Raw genomic sequence first — 14,113 nt, forward strand, 5'->3', positions numbered from 1 at the left:
CAGGACTTGTACTTTGAACAAATGAACATAACTTGTGAGGAGTTTTAGTATACAATTTCTACTATTAATAATGTAAGTCTCACAGAGTTTCTACACCAAAACATTTTTTCGCATGTGGTATCAGTAGTTATTTTCAAGATTTAATAGCACAGTTTGTATTCTTCTATGACTAGAGAAGTATTGTGAAAATTTACATTACTGGTTGAAGATAATTTTGAGTTTTGTATCACTACGAAATTGACATCACTTCTCTCCATTTATATATATATAAGTCAGCAAAATGATCAAACTTAAACTTTAGGATGAAAATTAGCTTATACACTGCAAAACGGGCGTGGTACTTTCTAGAAAAATAGTCTTGTATGTATGTACCTAGACTGCTCGTAGTGAGAAAAAATGTCTTTGTAAAAATAAAACCGTTGAATGTCTGAAATTTACAGCCATGTGTGTAAACCGAGTTTACTGTACGTCTAACTTTTTCTGATTTTGACAGGACCGGATTATTTATTAGGGGCTACGAAAAATTTGGGTCCATGAAAATTTTCCTTAAAAGTTGATTTTAGAGGACCAAAAAATAATAAACATAAAAACATAAAGTACATATTTTACTGTAAAAACATTATTATATCTTTAAGTTATATGATATATTTTTATATATACGCATTAGTTTGTGTACTCACATTCACATAAATATACAATCGATTATTAACTACAGTGTGTTAACACACGTAAACAACAAATGTATATTATACGAATATAAATACTTAAATTGCAAACCAGACTTTATATTTTAAATATCTGTAACTTATCTAACTTTTGGTTTAATTTATACGGTTGGTAGGGTCGACAAACAGACGGTGTCCAGGCACTTGATCCGGCATTGAATTTCAAGACGACTTTTCGTGTTCCATAATAAGTCCTCCATCATTGCTATGTAATCCTAACTTCTAAGACAAAGTTGTTAATAATCCTGGTTTACTCTGTATGTTATTATATTCCCAGAAATCGTTTAGACACGCACTGTCGCTTATATCCAAATCTCATTCTGGTTTTGAACTCCATTAGTGTTATGAAAAAAATGCATTTTTTTTAGTCTCAGTAATTACGAATTCTTCTCTCTATAAGGCCATCCTTTCTTTTGCTAGAAAATTTGTAGCTTACAGTGAATAATGTTAAATGTTGCCACATGGTGTCGCTTGAGAACTCACGTGCCCCTAATAAGTTTCACGTACAAGACACTTATTAAAAAAAAACGGATTAAGCTTAGCTGTAAAACAGCAGGATACAAAATGTTATGTAGAAGGGGTGTAGTTATTTACTACCTATTTAATTAATCTCTTGTAAACAAATATTCTAAATCTTTAAAACAAAGATAGAAATTTGAAGAGAAAAATCTGAATGGTTATCTCCTAATTAAATGTAATAGCATCGTTTTTGCTGTGCAACCTTGTTTTGTTTTGATACTTCGTAAATGTCACAGTGTTAACATTCTAATAAATTCGCGTTTTCCAGGTGAGATCTAGCAGCGTGATAAGATTTAACCTCTAGTTCGCCATCCAGGTCGACAAACACCTGGTACTACGTTGGTTTAATTTTAATATGAAAACACTCATACAAATTTTGTCGGATTAAGGGTCAGTCCGGACAATAATTACGACCGATAATGTTGGAACGATTTAAAGTAGTGTAGCCCGGTCACTCATCCCATTCTTTTTGGTCATAAAAAAATAGCTCTATTGCATGACGCAGAAGAACAAACTTTTTAAACGACGCTGTAAAATAGTTCTAAAATTCCAGGGAGGACCAATGGGAGCCATTTATCACGCGCGAGCTGTGTCGGGGGGGGGGGGTAACGGTGCGCCCCTTACAGGACTTCTACGGAGACATTTGCACCATCAAGTAGAACTGGAGTGTTATTGGCGTTGCTGGTTATTTGGACAGCTTCCATCAAAGGTTCTCGGGCCGTTTACTAGAAAGGGGAGTGGCGGGGGATAAAAATCATCTCAGCGTGATCTTCACACCTGCACGAGTTGCAGCGCAGCTGCCACCAGCAGCCATAATTCGATACAAACAGACTCACAAAATTCTAGACTTTGGTAGCTTTTTGTTGTTCTTCGGTGTTTCGTACATTTATTTGGTTAATAGGACTTTGGTATTATATAGTTATCTCGTCCAAGAAGTCCCGTCATATCTTACAACATAACTTTCGTGAAATTTCTGTTTCTACACAAGGCAGCTCAACAGGTTATCGGAGATATGTTTTTTACTCGTCTTTCTCAGTAAATTGGCGAATTACACAATGCCCCCTAAGTTACCGTGGCCTTTCATGGGCCTTAAACCTTTGGAAATATTAGAAAATAGACACGTGATTAACTAACAGTCAGGTTTTCTTGATGTGGTTTTAACCTGTTAACACGTACTTCCTGAATAATGTAACACTTAAAAGTATTATCGAGGATATCTATCTATATCGAAAATCTCTAATTTAATCGCTCACCAATATCTTTCTAAACTTCAACCCATATGTAAAACTACGAAACTTTTATCAACTACCGGAATGCCAACAGGTCATGGATAACACGACATCCTCAAATACTAATGTCAGGACGTTCTTGTTTGTATACTGAGCATGACTCAGTTTAGCGAAATGCTATTGACATCCTGTTATACGTTTTAAACTGTAAAAAAGTAGCTGTGAGCTAGTCGTTCATTTGAAATAACAAAAAAGGTGAAAACGTTTTGAAATTGTCTCTTAAAGAGATACAGACGTCTAATAAGAAACAAATATTTTATTTTCAAGCGTTAAATAGTCATCTGTTTGTTGAACTTCGCGTAAATCTAATCGAAGATTTTGCGTTAACCGTTTCTAATTTTGAAGTGACAGACCAGAGGGATAGCACCGCCAACTTTTGGTCGACTCATTACCAGCAAATAGTGGAATTAACCGTCACATGGATGAAAGAGCGAGCGTGTTCAGATACGAGACTCGAACCCGTGGCCCAAGTAATACGAATTAAATGCCCTAACCTCAGACTATAGAAACCGTTGTAAAATTTAACACACTGATTAACAAGATGTTATTGGTAACTTTTCCACAAAAGGCCTCTCCAAAATCGTTTATATATATTCATGTATTGAATACATATAAGTAGCTAAAGATATATACATATTATATTACATTAAAGACATATATATTGTACTTTATTAAATTATATTAAAGATATATACATATTATATTGTATTATATTCCTGCTGTGTGGTAACATATTTGTGAATCGAAAATATTTCCTGTTACGTGAAGGAATAGGTCAACGGGTTTTAAAATGAAATAATCACGTTACTAGTCAAATCTATTTAATAATGGAGCGTCTTCTAATAACTATAAAACTCGCTCGAGACTGAAGATAATTCCAATTGGCTGTTTCATGCAGAGAGAGAGAAATCCCCTAGATGTATCTTTAAAACAACTTTCCTTAAGTGCTAAAAGAACTGAAGGTTACTTGTTGATCAGCCATAGCTGATGTTGGACGGGTGGTGTGGAAAGCGGTATGGAAAGATTTGTTATTTTCCTTTGTCCCTAACATAAAATGAAAAATTTACTGATGTATTTGATGTTATATATACTTGGGATTGAAAATGTCATATAGTTTTTATTTTATTGTTTACTTTGAAACTAATTATGCGTTAATCTAAAACATAAAGCTATATTCGGTAAATACTTATTTACGACGGTTGAATAACAAAGTTAGCCAGTCTGAGAAAACATTTCATGTTTCGTATCTTGTGTTGTTCTCTTATTTCGCAAATAATTTCGACTAAAGTTTTAAAATGTGGCCTTTGCTCTTTTAATTCCTAACACAAGCCTGTTGACAATATATCTCTGGAAACTAATCAAATACTATCTCACAAACATGTTGCCTTTACCATTTCAATTCCTAACACAGCCTGTTGGCAATACGTCTCTGAGAACTAATCAAATAAATTAGAGATATATTTTGTTTGTTTTCCATCATTTAAATTGGTTTATATTAACTCCATGTTTTTCATCATTTAAATTGGTTTATATTAACTCCATGTTTTCCATCATTTAAATTGGATTATATTAACTCCTTGTTTTCCATCATTTAAACTGGCTTATATTAACTCCATGTGCTGTTAATTAAATTTATTTTAACAGTCATTTGTTGGGACCAACATAAATCTTTCTCATGCAGCAATACTTACGAAAAGAATAATATGTATTTAAGTGATGTAAGATTTTCGTTTTCCAGATGTCCCTCTAGTGGCACAGCAAACTCACACTGCTTGAAACCGGGTTTCTACGGGCAGAACACAGGTAGCTTTTCGTGTATCTTCGTGTTTAATTGTAAACAAACAAACAAAGCAGTTACAGTTAATTGATCATTACAGTCCTTCTTTAAGAGGTGATTTTATGTTAACATGTATTATTTTATTTGTATTAAAGTTTTTTGTTTGTTTTGGAGAAAACAGTTATTGGGATATCCATCGCAGGGAATCGAATCCCGGATTTTAGCGTTCTAAGTCCATAAACTGTGTCCCCTATATTAAGGTTAATTTACACTTGGGAGTTAGACAAAGGATTAAACCGTTTGTTTTATTTCAACTACTGATAATCTTTTTCGGTACATTCACGTTATTAAAAAAAAAAAATAACCAGTTTCAGATTTAGTGAAAAAAAAATAAGAACAGGAAATTCGAATGTTAGTTTGTCATGAAAGTGTGAATTTTTCAATAAATTCTGATTTTTGTTATTTAACAGAATTATCGATGTAAAAATTTGGCGTTGAAAACATTGCTCATTACGACAAATGTATTAATGTAAATTCTTAAGACGGTTGGTATGGGTGTTAAAACTTTAATTAAAATAAAGTAGTGACAACGTTTCTTTGTTAACCTGAAGATGACTTAGCAGGTCGACACAGTGTTTTGTACTTTATTTTAATTAAAGTTTTAATACCCGTACCAGCCGTCTTAAGAATACATTTTTACTTCAAGTGGGTTTTTCGTCATCACGAAGGTATTATTTTACCTCTCCATGTTTACTTTCACAAGTAATAATTCTTCTCCAAGCAGGATTATATAATAACTTAGCCCTTATAACGTTAAAAATCAGGTTTCGAAACCCATGGTTGGTATAGCACAAGCACCTCCCAGTGGCATAACGGTATGTCTTGTACTGCTACAAACTGGGTTTCGATACCCGTGGTGGACAGAGCACAGATAGTCCTTTGTGTAGCTTTTTGCATAACAAAACAAACAAGTGTAACATCCAGAGTGTGAAATTATGCTTCGAAACGAACAAAAACTGAAGGTGAAATGGATTCAGAGAGTCAGTTATACAATTCCTAGGTTTTTACCCACCTCCCAACCCTAAGAAAATAAATTGTTATGCTGGTATTTTTTACGTTCAATCACTGACTTATTGATTTATCATACGTACAACACTCTTTGTATGAGTTCTAAAAGAGTAGACATTATCAAAGGATATTTTATTTATATTATATATGTATATCTATATACATATATATATCAATGACAGTATTTCAGATTATTGTTTTCGTAGTGATTGTTCGTACAGTGAACTGAACGAACGTCGATATTATGACGTCATAATTATGATATATTACTCATTACATGCGTAGAAACTTTGTATATACGAATGACATTTTTATACACTTAAATGTGAGTATAATAATTTTTGTAGTCAATAGAAATTTCTTTATATTTGGTTCTCCAAGTGCAATCGTTATGTTCCACATGCGTTCTGTTGGTTGTGATGTCCTAGTTTAAACGGATGCTGTGAGAAGGAGTTTGGTAAACACAGTAACATGTTAGAAAGCTGTATAAGTGATTAATTTTATTTGCTCTGTAAAAACTTACTTTCAAGGTCACGTATTTTTGTAAATTAAAGATTAAATATTCTTATTTTCGTATTTCGAACAAAAAATGGTCACGTTAAAAGATTTAAAAAGAGAACAAAGTTTCTTAAAGCATAGCTGCCAGAAAGAAGTTCCAACACCACGATCTGTTGCTAATCTAAATGACTGTACCAAAGAAATGACATTCGACACAGCACTGCAGCTATCGTTAACCCTATTCTTATGTAACTACTTAGAAAGAAAAAATACAAAAACTGACTTAACAAAAATATAAAAATTCATTTTCTTTAACTTTGATGTTTAGATAATTATTTTTAACTGTCATCGAGTGAGATAAGAAGTCGGAAATGTCATTTCTTTTTGAGTAAGAAATAAAATAATGGAATAAGCTGAATAATTTAAAAGAGATATCTACATTAATTATCGAAGAATTATTTCAGTCCTCAAAAATAATTTTTTATAGATACTAAATTAAACTACTCAGAGAAATTCACGCTGCTCAGAGGTGTGATAAGAGTTATAAAGTTAGAGACAAAATCATCACATTTATTCGGGATTCGTATGTAATTAAGAATGGCATAATATTTATAATGTTATTCCTTATTTATCAAAATAGGGGACAAGTTAAATTGCACCAAGAATACGCTGATATGTTTTTTGTTGTTCTTAGTAACTCAGTGGTCATTCTGAGAACTTATTACGATAAACATAGGATTTTGATATTCATGGTGAGCACAACACAGTTAGCTCGTAGTGTAGCTTTGTGCTGAACAAAAAAGCAAACAAACTTTGCCCACCCAGAGAAACCAAATAAATACTCAAACCAATTCTAAAAATTGTGGGAAATAACTGATCAAATTAAAATAAAAGGCAACAAAGAATGAGAGATTTTAGTAAAAAATGAAGTAATTACAGCTGTTATTCCTCTTAGATGTTGTTTTTCCTTTTACCAGGGCCCGGCATGGCCTGGTGGTTAAAGCACTCGACTCGTAATCCCAGGGTCGTGTGTTCGAATGCGAACACTATGCGATGACTAGCTGCCTTCCTCTCTAGTTTTACACTGCTAGATTATGAACGGCTAGTGCAAATAACCCTTGTGTAGCTTTGCGCGAAATTCAAAACAAACCAAACGCTTTACCAGGAAAATAAATAAAAGTAATTGAGAAATGTGGTAACTTGTAACAGATAAGAACGGAGTTTCAGAAACAGTTTTGAGTTTGATCCAACTTGTTGATTTGATTTGTTTTCTCAGTTTGTATGTTTGCTTGAATTATTATTGTTTTGTTAGTGTTTTTAATCAGTGCATGCTGATATTTAGGGATTACGGTCACGAGTGAGAGAGTGCACAAGGTTTTTATCTAAGTAATAAACCTTAATGTTTAGGGTAGAGTACCAATCCTTACGGGTTTTGTTGTTTTATTGTACAGAGCGTAGATTTGATAAGCTGAGGTTTAAGAACTGAATAAAGGCTTTCTTGTTTGACAGAGTGGAGATATAGATTTCAACATAAACAGCACCTTATGCACAAGTGAACTAAACGGCCACATCAGGCACGTGAAGAGTTGAAGTTTAGACGTTCCTAATTTTAAATTACTGGCCAAAGAGAAGGCACCGAATCAGCAGCACCGTCGCCAAAAGGTTTTTGATCTGAATAACGAGACTTGTTGTCACTTGGAAGAATCACGTCTCGAACCATTGACTCTTCGATCCTCAGCCCAATACGCCAACGACAGGACATTAAAATAAAAACTCACAAAACTGATTATCACTCAGATTAAGCTTCCCAAACATTCAAGTGACCAAACTATAGGACTTTCATCATTAGCCTCGTTGAAAGCCGTGTAAATGTTTGATTAAATATTAGCTCTTTAGACTTCTATAGTATTTTACGTACGTGGTAATTTAGGCAAAATAAATGCCAATTTTAATGTGGAAACTAGAAATTAATGAAGTATTCCAACTGAAGTTAAGGCAGGACACTGTCTAAGTTTAATGCATTATAAAAATAAAAACGTAAAAGGTGAAATATTTTACCAAACTCAGGACTTTCTCAAAAGCTTGGAATCATGACATTTTACTGTTATAATACTTACAGCTTCGGTAATTTTACTTCAATGATGAATCATAAGAAACTATTTTTCTTGTTAGTCATCTGAGTACAGTTACGGTCTAAGGTACATACATATAGATAGACATCTCTTGAATGACAAGTGAAAAAATAAAAACCTTTCTTCACTAATGTAGGTTTTCAGCTTTATTCATGTACTAAGTGCGTTACGTGTCGTAACTGGTTTGGTTAGATTCAGGAACTGTACTTACTTACACTTGTATAGCCTACAGTTACAGTTGAAACACGGTAGAGACACATCAACAAGGTTTTGAAGGTTATATGTAGGATATTTTCTTCAGTTTCATGTTAACCAATTAAAACTGGCATTTTACATAAAAACATACCTGCTGTGCATCTGTTTACGTAGCATTTTCATTTCTAAAAGTTTTATAGGTATATATATTTTTAAACGTTCCTGTAATTGTGAGCTCTTTTGAAATTTATATACACGTATATATAACTTTTAGAATTTTTATCTGAAACGTCACTTTTAATTGATTACCATTAAACCGAAGAAAGTACACCAACTGTTGTTAACCAATAAGATTGTTTCTGGTTTGATAATGAACATTTGTTTGAAACGTCACCAACTGAATAAATTACAACCACAGTTTGTAATTCCAGTTTCGTTTTTTATTACCTTCGCATTTTTCTACTTATATATATATACATCGATGTATGTATGTCATGCATTATTATATATATGAAATAGTTTTACGTTGTCCATTTTACTTTGTAAATCATGTACTTTTGAAGTACAGTATAAATAATCTACACTAAATTTGATTTATTATAAGGCAGGCGATATCACTGCCTATGTAAGGATGGCTTGGATTGTTCATCAAAATGGTATTTTAAGTATCTCGTCAATAAGTCATCAGGACTTTACAATACTATATACTGTTTCCTTGTATAACACGTATCTGTGTAATGGCTGAGTCACAACTTCTGATAATCTTTGTAAACATCACAGCAGAAGGTTTGAATCTCTTGTTCTTCTTTATCCTGCTTCTATTTTATTACATGATAACTAAAATACCAAAACAATGGCGTCAAACAACTTAACATAATATTTAGAAACAACAAGGAACCTGTTGGTCCATCTTGACTGTCCCATACTCTAAGCCAAACAAGAGCTATTAAATAAATAGTAAAAGGAAATTAAAGCCAGTCCTTATCATTCATAATCTACAAAGGTTTTTTTTTAACTCACTCAAACCTACCGCCTCCACAACATCCTAAGGCAACCCATTTCATAGGCCAACCTCCCAATTTGAAAGAGAAAATTGTTTTAGATAAATACGGCTTCTACTTCACCTAAATATATATTTATCTCTCCTAGTTCTATAATTCTCGGCTTTAAGTATGAAAAATGTTGATGCACCAACACTATCAATTCCTTTTACAATCTTAAACTCTTCAAACAGCTTCCCTCCAACTGTTCTTTTTGCAAGAGAAAACAATTTTAAGGAACTTAATTTCTCCTCGTATGAAAATCCCTCTACCCAGATACCATTTTAATAACCCTCCTCTGAACCTTTGGAGACTGCTTGAATGGCTTAAGAGACTGATCAACCATTACATCAAAATCCTTTACTTTCATGACACTATTAAGGTTATTTACATCCAAATTCAAGGGCAAACTGAAGAAGAAAGGCCCACCTTTTGAAATCGCTCGGGTTATAAGCTTTTTATTTGATTTTTATCAAGACTTCTTGGATCTATGAAAGTTGTTTAAAAAATCATTACTGTTAATTTTTATGTTTTCAGCCAAATTTTTAAATGTCCTAATTTCCTGTTTGATCAGCTTTCCTGATCTTCTATAATCTTCTAAATATTCTATAATACCAGTCAGTTTAACTTTCTTAAATCTGTGATGCTTTTCTTTAATTTTATCTCTTATATCCTTTGTGAGTCAACCTGTTATTTTTAAATGCAGCTACCTTTTTGTTTCCGTGAAGAATATATTTGTTTTTAATGTTGATTTATTTTTCTTTAAACATTTTCTAACTTACCTCATATTTTCAAATAACTCAGCTGCCCAAATCATAACAGTAAATTCTTGTTGCATCCTTTCAATATTTGATTTTTTGAAATTTGGAATCAAAATGTAATTATTTTTTGTTTCTACTAAATCTCACGAGTGAGTGGGTTCTAGGCCTATCCTTCTCGTCTTTTTTCTTACAAGTGTATCTCAATATTTCCTGGCTTTTGCTGATATCTTTGCTATCGTGTTTCTTCTATCTAGCGTGGTTGGCAGCCTTTTCTTTGGCTGGATTGATAGGATATTTAGCATTATTCTTTCTAAAATATATCTCTATTCTTGCAGTAATGCTCTCTTCACTGGGACAAAGACTTTTCAAGGTTATCAGCATAACATTTTCTCCTTTTCTCTCGTTATGTTTCCTTAAAACTTGCGCTGCTACAAGTACAAACGTACATGTTACTAGGTTACACTTAGTTTGAAAACAATGTAAAGGTAAATTATACAACTTATCATTCTTGTTTTCAGTACAGAGTGCTGGAGCAAATCTGTGTCAGACTTCGTCAGTGGTAGCTTTTGTCCTCACGTCTAAGGCACCGACTACTGTGTTAGAATTGCTTTGTTCAACACAGAACTCTCAAGTCAGGGGCATAAAACTGAAAACTTTGTCTTTAAAAGCTCAGAAAACAGTTAGAACCTAGCCCTAGAGAAGCTATATAGTCCATATTTTTATCCAGCTGATACAGCTCTGGCTTGATCACGTAAAGCGTATACATAAGCAATAGTGCACGAGTACATGATATGAGGACGGAATGATACTTGACAACTCACAGAGCATGCTCATAATCATAGAATATGGCTACTAGTGTTTTACAAGCTTGTAAGCAGTGTCTCAAAATGGTTATTGTTATTATTTGTTATTATGAAGGTTATAAGTTAAAGTAGGAAAAACCCTTTTATCCGAGGTAGCGTAATTAAAACACATGCATTTAGATTTGAATAAAGTAAAGGCAGGAGAAAACTACATATTTCCAACAGATAGACAAATCGACAAATTTATGGTTTTTGTGAAAGTTGCTGTTACTCTATCAACTTTCACAAGTACTTGGTGGCTTTTTACTCTGCAGTTAGTTTGCTTACTATTCATGCCAAAGCGTGTTAAGGCGTGCGACTCGTAAACTGAGTGTCATGGGTTCGCATCCCCGTCGCGCCAAACATACTCACCCTTTCAGCCGTGGAGGCGTAATAATGTGGCGGTCAATCCCACTATTCGTTGGTAAAAAAGTAGCCCAAGAGTTGGCGGTGGGTGGTGATGATGACTAGCTGCCTTCCCTCTAGTCTTACACATTACTAAATTAGGGACGGCTAGCACAGATAGCTCTCGAGTAGCTTTGTGCGAAATTCAAAAACAAACAAACAAACTTACTATTCAACAATATTTTGTAAAGTTTTGTTTACATGCTGTTTGCAGTGAATTTGAGGTTTCAGCTTATATTGCACATTTGTCCCGTTCCTACCATTAGTAATATCAAGTATTTATGATGCAGCAGTTTTATATTGATCCTCGTTACGTTTATATCATTTGTTTCTGAAGTGAGTTGTTAATAAGCTACACTCAAAGTTTTATTACAAACACAGCAGTCTTTATTTGTTGTATTTACGTTGCAGTTCATGTACTCAGGTATGATGTTAAAGCAAATTGAATTTCAAGATACATATTTTCACTTGAATACTATTTATTTTGTTGTTCACTGAGCTGTGACAAAGATCATCGATAAATGAGAAGACAATATACTATATTCCAATACAAATGTTTTATACCGATAATCTAAGTGTGCTTTCGAAAGGTTTAGTGCACTTACTTATAGTTTAAAAATACTATACTGCGAAACTGTTTAATAATGTAAAACTAGAATTTTTTTTCCAAAATGACCAACATACCTCTAAAATACTAAAAAAATAATAACTATGATATGTGTTGATCGTTGATTGAGTGAAGAAACCGAACCTAGAGTTTTTAACCTGAACGGCAACATGTGAGCACAAGCACTGAACGGCCAGGTTAGAGAGTCTGGTATTCGATCATAACCGATTCTAATTTTAACCTTCTGGCCAGAGGGAAAACAGCTTGTTAGCAGCATTGGCAGCTACAGAATCATTGTCCAGCTCTTTAAATTAAATAATTGGATTGCTTGTCACTTGTGTAATGCACCTCCAACTGAAGCTGCAGAGCGTGTTCAACAGAATTACCTTTGAAACGTTGGAACGTCCGACACGCAGCCTTAGGTATCAACCACCTCATGGCAGAACTTGATATAAAAGTGCTAAGAAAATATGTTTCATGATCAAATTAAATATTCCTAAGAAAATTAAAAGACCTTTCACTGATGAAGTTATATTATTTTATAGCGTTGTAATAGTGTACTTAGAAAAAAACACTTTTGAGTTTTAGTTTCAGTATTGTTATTTTGAAAAGTCAATGTAATAGAACTTATAATACATTTTCGAAATATAAAATGGTTTTAATAAATAGATAATGATGTACGTGCCTGAAGTGATGCCAATGAATATGTATAAGCAAGTAATTCTAGATAACAGGTGATCCCTTGAGCACAGTCCACAAATCCCCCGCTGGTACAGGGGTAAGTCGACGGGTTTACAACGCTAAAATCAGCGGTTCGATTCCCCTTGGTGAACTTAGCAGATAGCCAGATGTGGCTTTCCTATAAAAGAATACACACACACACAGTCCATAAAAAGGAGATGGTATACAATATTGAATTCTTTCTTATAAAACTGACTTATTAAGTACCGTATCTAAGTCTTATTGTGATCGTTAAATACCTGAAACATACACTTATTTTAAGTGTTTGATACAACAATTAAATCAAAATTATTTTTGAGCTTCATTTCCCAATGTGCGACTTAGTGGCTTGTGTGCCGGGCTGCTTATCGGGAGCTTTAAGGCTCGAGGTGCTGAAACGGTGGCTATTTTCTGCGTTATAAGAGTGACAGTCAGTTTTGTTATCCGGTCTCGGCTCAAAGCCAAAGGAAGTTCTTGTTGCAGCGGGTGATAATGACTGGCTCACTTGTTGCTGAAATAGCTAAATTTGAAGTGTAGTATTTAATTTGTCAGGATAAAAGATTCGAATATTTTTAATGTTTAAAACATCTTCTAGAAAAGTGTTTTGTTACAATGGAGATCAAATTTTCATCCTAACAAAATCATTTTCTAAAGCTGATATCGTAACTATTGTATTTACGATATACAGTTTCATTCACAGGATAGTTGTTGATATTGTTATACTTGATGTAATCTTCTTTACGGTGTGACATCAGGAAGCATATACATGCTTAATATATGATATATTCAAACTTATTTTGTACAGGATTTTGCCTAACAAAAGCAGCAAGTCATCACTTTCCACCGCCAGTTCTTGGGCTACTTTTTTATCAACGAATAGTGGGATTGACCGCACCATAATAACGTTTCCATGGCTGAAAAGGCAAACTGTGTAGTTAGAAAGAATTGGGTGAAAAACGAGCACAAGATAAATATATATATATATGTATATATCATTATAATTATTTAGCTATCGAGTTTTTAACGGTTTGTTTCTCGCATAATTTAAAACTTCTAGTCTCTCTCTGCACAGCACAATATTTTTTATTGTTGCGTTAAGTGGACTCGTAAGACCCAAATATGTACATTGAATGCATATTTTTCCTTTATTGGCTATTTGTAATACAAGCACAGCAGTAAATTATTATTTCATTTCAACTCTTTTTCCAAAACAAATTAGACTTAAATTACTAAAACCTGTCACATTTCGAAACGTTATAAGTATTACTTTGTATTTGAAGTTCTGAATTTAGGTTTTGCAAAAAGGATTACGTAACAATTTATGCATGCTTTATTATAGCAAAGCCACATCGGGCTATCTGCTGCGTTCACCGAGGGGAATCGAGCCCCCGATTTTAGAATTGTACAGCCGTAAGTTTACGGATTTAAGTGCTTAAGTGCACTGTATAATATCCAAAGTAACCGGCAAAATAAATAGATAAATAAACATCTTACAATAGCGAAAAAAAATTTAAAATGCAAAGACTACGGTCTCA

General features: G+C 33.5%; 1 long non-coding RNA gene across 1 annotated transcript; it reads left to right on the top strand.

Annotated features, from left to right (window-relative positions):
- Positions 1–3,509: 3,509 nt before the first annotated feature.
- Positions 3,510–8,546, top strand: LOC143239474 (uncharacterized). Its single transcript, XR_013021206.1, has 3 exons — positions 3,510–3,546; positions 4,272–4,336; positions 7,386–8,546. It is a non-coding gene; the product is annotated as an uncharacterized LOC143239474 (long non-coding RNA).
- The last annotated feature ends 5,567 nt before the right edge of the window (positions 8,547–14,113 follow it).

Source organism: Tachypleus tridentatus, chromosome 13 (genome assembly GCF_004210375.1).
Source record: "Tachypleus tridentatus isolate NWPU-2018 chromosome 13, ASM421037v1, whole genome shotgun sequence".
Lineage (NCBI taxonomy): Eukaryota > Metazoa > Arthropoda > Merostomata > Xiphosura > Limulidae > Tachypleus > Tachypleus tridentatus.